Source organism: Rousettus aegyptiacus, unplaced genomic scaffold (genome assembly GCF_014176215.1).
Source record: "Rousettus aegyptiacus isolate mRouAeg1 unplaced genomic scaffold, mRouAeg1.p scaffold_m13_p_2, whole genome shotgun sequence".
Taxonomy (NCBI): Eukaryota; Metazoa; Chordata; class Mammalia; order Chiroptera; family Pteropodidae; genus Rousettus; species Rousettus aegyptiacus.
This window is the reverse complement of record NW_023416295.1, coordinates 13,890,007-13,898,592: the sequence shown is the minus strand read 5'-3', so window position 1 is coordinate 13,898,592 and position 8,586 is coordinate 13,890,007. Positions and strand designations below refer to the sequence as shown.

Genomic DNA, 8,586 nt, shown 5'->3' with positions numbered 1-8,586 from the left:
GGAGACCCCAGAGAGATCCTGCTTCCTTTCTACCGTGTGAGGTTACAGTAAGAAGGCACTTTCTAGGAACCAGGAAGCAGGCCCTCACTAGACACTAAATCTGCCAGTGCCTTGATCTTGGGCTTCCCAGCCTCTAGAACTGTGGGAAATTTCCGTTGTTTATAAGCCATCCAGTCTATGGTATTCTGTTATAGCAGCCCAGATGGACTAAGGTCATGGTCTGGATACCTTCCCATGTGCTCTCATTGCGAGGATCCAATGAACTAATTATGAAGGTGCTTTGAGAAATAGAAAGCTCGAGACATTGGACATGTGAAGTTCGGATGGATTGAGCAACGGCAGCTGGTCTCCACTTTCCCAGGGGTAAATTGGCCATAGGCATCAAAATGTTAAATGTGAGAGCCTTTGGTTGTAGATTCTCAGTGTGCTTCCTGGGGGTCGGGGCTGGCATGACTGCTCTGTAGGAGACCCTAATGCCTGGAGAGCACTGTGAACATCAGAAGGCAGAGCAAGGTCCTAGGCCTGCTTGACGTGGGATCTGAAGGGAAGGATTTCCTTCTACAAACGGAAGGAAGACCAAGGAGACACATTTGAAAGCTGTGGGTAGAATGACTGTTATTCCAGCCATGATTCCACCTTGCCTTTCACCCACTTTAGAAATGATCTGTGGGAGGCAGAAGGGTTCTGAAACCAGGCCTTCAGCACAATTAATGTAGGGAGGAGGCAAGAGAATTAAAATGTTAATCATGCCACATTCAAAGACTGCAATGTGCTGATACACCCTGTAGCCAGGCCAGGAGGACTCCTTCAGAACAAAGGAAATTTTCTGCTGGGATTGCTAACAGCCCATTCCCCACACCTGTGAAGAGGAAACCGGAACCAGCAGGGTCACTCTCTCTGGCTAAAACCATGGGAACCTATGGATTTAAGGCTGGGAACTGCCTGCAGGCCTTTCACTCTACAAGTTCTTACCTTTCCAGGCTACACACTCTTCCCCTTCCTCACTGTATGTCCATAGCCTAGGCAATGGGAACTAAAGAACGACATGGAAACTGAAATCCCTGAACACTCAGGGCCCCTCTCAGTGCCTCACTCTGTCTCTCTCTTTCCTTATCTCTATCGTCTCTGCCTCTGACAGGAGACCACATTCTGTTTGTAGAGTGTTACCCACTTTCTAATAAATTTTCCTTTTGACTCCAACTTTGGCGTGTGTGCTGAATTCTTTCTTCACTCTCCGCCAAAGGACCCTCTTCTTCTCTTGGTGCTGGGCTTGATCGCTCTATCACTTGGAGAAATTTGCTCTGTCCCGTATCACAATCAGGGGCTAGTTCTTCATACCCCCCCCCACCCCGCCACATGCCAAACTTCCCATCTCACCTCAGAGATTCTGGTCAGGTCCAAAGCCCACCCATTCTGCTTCCAGAAAAATCTGTAGAAAGAACTTGCTTGAAAACCAGCTTTAATAATCCAGACTTGGGTCAGCCTGAAATTGTCCTTGAGAGCCCAAGGGAAAGTGTGCAGGATAAGAGGCTCCCTAGAATCCTTAATCAGCCACAAGGCTGTGACTCAGAATAGGAAAAGGCTCAAAAATATCCTCAAATGGGGAGGAACAAGGGGTTTTCAATGAATGCACTAAGGGTCGCCACTTCCTACTCCACGCCTTGCGCAGCCCCCAGCCCCATCAAATTCAAAACAAGTCTCCACAGCAGTCTTGAACTGAATAGAATAAGCCATGAGATGAGTGACTCGAGCACTTCTAAAAGTTGGAAGACCTCTGAAGTACATTTCTTCAGGCTCTTCCCTGGGCCTCATTTCTAGTCCTGTCTCCTTCAGTGTTTTTTATTAGACCTGTTTGGTCCCCTGAGCCTTGGAGGAGAATGGCAGCTCCTTGTTTGCATACTTGATAGAACCATGGCAACCAATCCTTATCCTGAGATCAGTCATAAGACCAACAATGTGGTCCGGCAACCAATCCAAGCTACAAAGGCCTGGCTGCCACAGTGACAGGGATGGAAACCAGTTTCCTTGAAAGGGGTGAGGGGTTGGAGCACCTCTGAGGTTCCGGCTGCCTCTGGATAGAGCCCAGCTAGGAGCTTCCCAGTGATGCTGCCATGATCTTAGCCCAAGGTACCACCAGATCCGAACTGGATTCAACGGCCCTAAACAGGTCTACCTGCTTTTACTCTTGTCTGTTTCATAATCCATTTTCCAGCACCATCACTGTATCTTTGTAAAATGTTTATCATATTGTCCTATTTCCTTCTTTTAAAATCCCCCCGATAATTTCCCACTGCACTTTGAACGAAACCCAAAACCCGTCTATAGACTGCAAGCCTTAAGCAGTCCTGATCCAAGGTCATCTCCCACCGCAGATAATTCTGTCTGTTCTCCTAAGGAGCCCTGCAACCTCACGAGGGCAATCGTATTTGTAATTTTCTCTGCCTTGGGGGCTCTTCCTCCAGATGTTCCCCTGGCTGCTTTCTTGTGTCATTTAGGTCAAAGTTCAAATGTCACCTGCTCGGGCTATCCTTCGTGTAGAGAGGTGTGATGCGTGAAGCAGCCCACCATCTCCTGGGAGCCATGAAGGAGAGCTGGGGGCTGTGCAGGCAGAAGGCTCAGTCAGGAGACCTTGTGTAGTCCTGTTCCATGCTTGCCCACTCTATTTCTCAGCTGGGAAGTAGATAACTACTAGATGGGTGGTTTTTTATCTGGGTTCCAGAGAGCTCAAGGGTCCCGAGGGATGTCTGAGAGCCTTGCCCAGGTGACGTCCTCAACACCACAGAGCAAAGGGAGGTCGAATGTGAGGAGCTCTGGATGCCTCTCCTGTTAAAGGGCACTTTCTATGTATGTAAAGTGGGGATTAGTGTCATGTTACACTCAAGATTTTCTTAGAAAAACAGAGAGCGCATATATTTTCCTAAATTTGGACAACCTGTGAGGTGGATTTCTGCAGGCCCTTCAGCTCCGTGCCTGTGCTCGATTCCACAGAATAAGAAGCCATCCGAGGCCCCCAGCCCTGGCATCCCACAGTTGCCGAAATCTGTAAAATATTCCTGTGACAGACCAAAAAGTGGGGGGCGCCCTCCAGTGGGAAAAGAAAGAATTTCCTTCCGATCCCCCGACCCTGGCAGGCAGTTTTCATACACCGTCTTTAATCCTCACAGCAACCTGGGAGAGTCGCCATTTCACGGATGCGGAAGAAGCAACTTGAAGAGCTTAGGTAATGTGTCCGTGGTCACAGCGGGGCAGCCGCAGAGCCAAGCAGGGCCGGCTCTGTCTGTACCGAAAGCCCTGTTCTGTCGCACCCTCCAGGCCCTCCCTTCCAGGTCCTCCATCGGGCTCAGTGAAAGTCCTGCCATTTCTCGCCAGCCAACATCTATCCCCTCCTTCGCCCTGCCTCCCTCTTTAAATAGGCCTTTGGTGGGCTCGGCCTTCCTGGGCCAGGCCAGGCTCTCGCCTGCAGCAGGGCCTTGTACATAGGGACTACGGGGCATTGGAGGGATCGAAGACTGGCCGGGGTACAGGAGTTTGCCTTCTGCCCACCTCAGCATTTGAATCCCTGCTCTTAGTAGCTCTGTGACCCTGGGAAACTTAATTAAACTTGCCAACCTTCGGTTTTCTCATCCATGAAATGACTAACCTCATAGGTTTGGTGAGAGAATTAAGGAGATAATGCATATTTCTTAGCACAGTGCTTGTCATATACTAAATGATCGAAAGGGAATTTAATAATGATGCTGTTGTGAGAATCAAATGAGGTTGAGGATGGAAAGAGTGCTTTTAAAACACTGAGGTATTACTCATACATTAGACACTGTGATTATTATCAGTGGTAATTTGAACTCTAAGCAGATCTCCATTTTGAACCCTGCAACCATGAAACTCTGCTTTCAGAAAGGTTAGACAGTTTTCTGGGGAATCACCTCCCCCTCTTCACTCCTATTTTTCATGTCTTCTATTTGCCATATGCTCTGAGCTGCCCACTGCCCCACTTCTAAGTCTGGGATATGTTGAGGGGAGGGGTTCTGCCTGGGGACCCTATGATTCCTGGCTCTGGAGAACTCAGACGGCACCAGGGGATTGGGCCAGTCCCAAGGAGATGGATGCTGGCCTCTTCCAGGGACTCCTAGTCACCTCTGTTGTGCTCCGCTAAAGAGTCCGAGAGTGAACAGCTCCCTGCAGAGGCTGGGAGACCACCATCCCTATCTCACCCAGGATCTGGGGAGGTGAGGCTCCAGAGGTGGGTATGATGAGAAAGCTCAGGCAGGGAAGTTTGAGGAAGGAGCTTTTAATGTCAAGTTAGAGGCTCCCTCTCTAACCCTATATCTGACAGGCCCAGTGTCTCTTTTCCAGCTTCTCTGGTCTCACCTCGAGGCACAAGCTGCTGAAATGTACCTTGCCAGGTTCAGAAGACTGGGTTGATGATCTCTTGGAAGAGCTTGGCCGGCCACACGCCCACTTTGCTCATGTCTAAGGGCATGAAAATGGCCTTAGTAGAGATCTTGGCCAAAAGCCTTCAAAAAGCCCTGGTTGCAGAGAAGCAGCACCCTGGGCACCGTTGCTCCCAGATCCCCCGCCCTTCCCAAGTGTCTGCTTTCCCCACTCTCCCTTCACTTCCACCCTTTGCCTCTTCATCCTCTGGGTCTCACTCATCCTTGTCACAGACTTCCAGGTCAGAACAGAATCTTCAGGCAATGAGGCAGCCTGTGGACAGACAGGTGAGCAGAGCCTCAGACGGCTACAAAGATTGAATGGACAGACAGACAGACAGGCTAGGGATGGAGAAGAACTTCAGCTGCTTCCAGGGAGGATAGCTGCAATGAGTTCTGGAATCCTTGGAAGAGTAAAGCATGAAACTTGGCTTCAGACAGAGCTGGGGAGTCAGGTTCTTTTCCTGAAAACCGCAATATACCCACCTACTATACAGACCCTCCTCGATCCAGGTAGATGGGATGGGGCAGGAGAGAATCCAATTTGCTTGCTTTTTTTTCCATCCTGACCCTCTCTCCTCTTCCAGTTCACAATTAGATCCCAACAATTATGCAAACAAGTGAAGACCCCAATGAAAAGACACATAACCCGATTTTAAAATGGAAAAAGATCTGAATAGACATTTCTCCAAAGAAGATATTCAAATGGCCAATAAACATGAAAAGATGCTAAACACCATTAGTCATCAGGGAAATGCAAATCAAAATCATGACGAGATGCCACTTCACACCTGCTAAGGTGGCTAGAATCAAAAAGAAATAGTAACTAGTGCTGACAAGTGCTGGTGAGGACGTGGAGGAACTGGAACCCTTATAAACTATTGGTGGGAATGTAAAGTGGTGCAGCTGCTGTGGAAAACAGTCTGGTAGTTCATCGAACGGTTAAACATACCATTACTACATGACCCAGCAATTCCACTCCTAGGGATACACACAAAACAAATGAAAACTTCCGTCCAAACAAAAATTTCTATATGAAGGTTCATAGCAGCATTTTTTATAAGAGCTAAAAAAATTGGGAACAACCCAAATGTCCATCAGCTGATGAATGGATTAATAAAATACGGTATATACACACAATAGAATATTATTCATTAATACAAAATGAAGAACTGATATATGCTACCATATGGATGAACCTTGACAATATTATGCCAAGTGAAAGATGGCAGTCACAAAAGATTATATATAGCGTGATTCAATTTATATGCACATCCGGAATAGAAAAATCAATAGAGACAGAAAGTAAATTGGTAGTTGCCTGAGGCAGGGGTTGGGGGAGTGGTAGTTAGAGGGAGGAATGGTTAGTGACTGCCAAAGGGCACAGGGTTTCTTTTGGGGATGATGAAATGCTATAAAATTGATTGTGGTGATGACTGCACGACTCCATAAATATGCTAAAAACCACTAAATGGGTGAATTACATCTCAGTAAAGTTATTTATAAGTCACCAGTAAATTTAGTTTTACAGAATGGAAGCATTGTAGCTTAACACAACTTTTCCCAAACTTCAGTTATTTGAGAACCGCCAGCATGTTTTGGCTTCTCTTTGTACCACTGTACTATTGGCTTACTCTTTTAAGCTGACTCATGTTTCGTATTCAAGTAAAATTATTTTAAAAGGAAACTTTGCCACTGTAAATGGAAAACCGCTATCTCCTGACATAGAAGATAATTATCAAAAAACAGAATTTAAAGCAAGCACACGCAAGAGCGAGAGACCCCGGCACCCTGCCATGGGGGAGGCGGCTTCAGAAGGGGAGCTGGGTCTTTGAGGCAGCGACCCTGTTACTGGAGAATGTGGATTCTCTCCCGGCCCATTGTCCAGGTTCTTGATGTCTCAAACAAAGCAGTGAGCGAGACACCAAAACATAGCAGAAAAGAAAAGCTCTATAGAAGGGAAAGTGCACTTCCGGACGTGGAAGCGGACCTGAGCAAGGGAAGCGTGGCTCAGAAGGCCTGGTAACAAAGCCTTTGGGGTTTTTGTGCCTATTTGCCGTGGCTGGTTACTTTTCTTAGGGGGGTGGGCATCCTTGATTGACAATTAAGATTGACAGGACTCAGTGATTCATCGTTTGCTTTCTGCGCATGTTCGTTCCCAGAATCCAGTCTGTTATAATGATGTTAACGAACTTCTGGGCATTTGCATCATATTATAATGATGGTGTAATGAGGCTCAGGTGAACTGAAGGTCATTGGGTCTTCGTTGTGCAAGTGCGAGTCACTGGCTTAAATTGGTACCTAATTCTCTGCTTACTGTTTTTTTTTGTGGAAGTTACTTTTAGCCTAAAAATGCCTTCTGGCTTGCTTAATTATGGGTGGATTAGGACAGACCCCTTCTAGAATAGGACAACCTCAGTGTCTTTGCAGGCAGACCTGAAACCCCCTAACTACCTTTTCCGCCTATCTCTTTTCTAAGAGCCATGAACCCCCTTATTAGTAGTATCGATGTTCAGGGATGGGAGGTCTCTTCTGTATCTGCTTCCTGCTGAGGAGGGTTGTTGTCCCTGCATGCCCACTGGGGTTTCATTGAGCTCTTCTCCTTTCTGCCTTAGTCAGGTTGTGGTCTTGGGTTTCCTGCTGAAGTGTAGCCTCAGGCCCTAGACAAGGAAAAGAAGATACAAACTTGTTATTTAAATCAGATGTGTATTAATTTCTATTGTTGATTTGCCTGTTAACCTAGTAAAGGGAAACAGTCTTGGTTAATATATCTCTTAAAGAGTGAAAAAGACCTTTGGCCTAAAGTCCCCTCCCCTCTCAGACTCCAGGGGCCCTGTCTGGCCTAATGCTATTTCTTCCATCAATGGGCCGATGACACTTATCAATAGCCAGAGAATCTGAGTCACCAGTTTTGGGGTAATTATTGGGATTTGAGGGATAGGGCCTTTTTCCTAGAGAAAGGAGGGAAGACAACTTAACTAGTTTTACTCAAAAGATTAAGAACTCTGCAAGAGATGTCCCATATCATTTCCCACTAAAAGATTAAGAATTTTATAAGTGATGTCCTGTATCAATTCAAGGACTGCTATGGGAAGGGTAAAGCAAGCGACCCTAAGCGCAGCCCCTGACGTCACCAGGAGCCGCCGCGTGGCAGAGGCTTGGTCTGGAGGTGGCTCCGGGAGAGAGGCCCGGCTGTGCAGTGGAAAGGACGCAGGCACTCTCACAGGGCCTGGCACCCCTCACGCGCATTCGGCCCTCTTCTTCCAACCCCTAATGCCGCAGGAAGGCTTCTGCGCTGGTCTCCAAGTTCAAAGACCCGCGGAGACGCGGTGGAGAGGCAAGGGCGCGAGAGCGGGGAGGGCTAGGAGACCTCCGCATCCTCTGCGGCTCCCTCGCGCAGTCGCCCCTCTCACCAGAGTTCGCGCCACCCAATCACCTCCCCAGGCTGGAGCGGAAGCCCTGGCGCCTGGCTGGGCCCGGGCCTCTTCCCGCGGTCAGGACGGGATGCCCGCCGGCTTGGCTCCTGCCAACCCCACAGCGCCGGGCATCTGCGCCCTGGCCCCTTGGCACGTGCTGTTTCTCCCGTGGCCTTGTGGCCTGGATCTGTGTCCCTTTGCGGACTCGGAGGTCCCTTTCACTCCCCATCGCCCGCTTCTCTTTGGTCCCAACCCCATCTTCCGATTTTTACTCCCTCCCACCCCTCCCCCGCCTCCAAGACGCCACCTAATTTCCTCTCCCCGCCCCCCACAGTTTCCCGGGCTTCCGTGCTTTGTGCACCCACCGCCTCGCTACCCCTCCTCCCGGGACCGCCCACACCTCCCCCGGCTTTCCTCCTAACCCTGGGGACTAATGGCGTCCCGGCCCCCCGCAGGCTGCTCAACAGCAGGAAGCAACGAATCAGACGGAATCAGACGCACCCCCGCGGGTCCCCGGGCCACCGCGCCCGTGGCGGCCTCTGCAGGGTCTGGCCGGGCACACTCGCTTCGCTGCCGCAACCGCCGGACCGCAGCGGCAGCGCAGCCAATCGCGGCGGGTGATGACAAGGCCCCCAACTCCAGCTCTTCCCTGTCTTGGCGTCAGAGTCCTGCTTTGAATTGCATATCGGTAAACAGCAGCTCTTGAGAAGTCGGGTCCCTTACCTGGGTACTCCTTAAGA

The 8,586-nt window shown here is 49.2% G+C and overlaps 1 long non-coding RNA gene across 1 annotated transcript; it reads right to left on the bottom strand.

Moving 5' to 3' along the window:
- Positions 1 to 5,732: 5,732 nt before the first annotated feature.
- Positions 5,733 to 7,828, bottom strand: LOC118613830. The gene is made up of 2 exons (XR_004955941.1): positions 7,565 to 7,828; positions 5,733 to 7,090 (listed from the first exon to the last, which is right to left on the bottom strand). It is a non-coding gene; the product is annotated as an uncharacterized LOC118613830 (long non-coding RNA).
- Between the last annotated feature and the right edge of the window lie 758 nt (positions 7,829 to 8,586).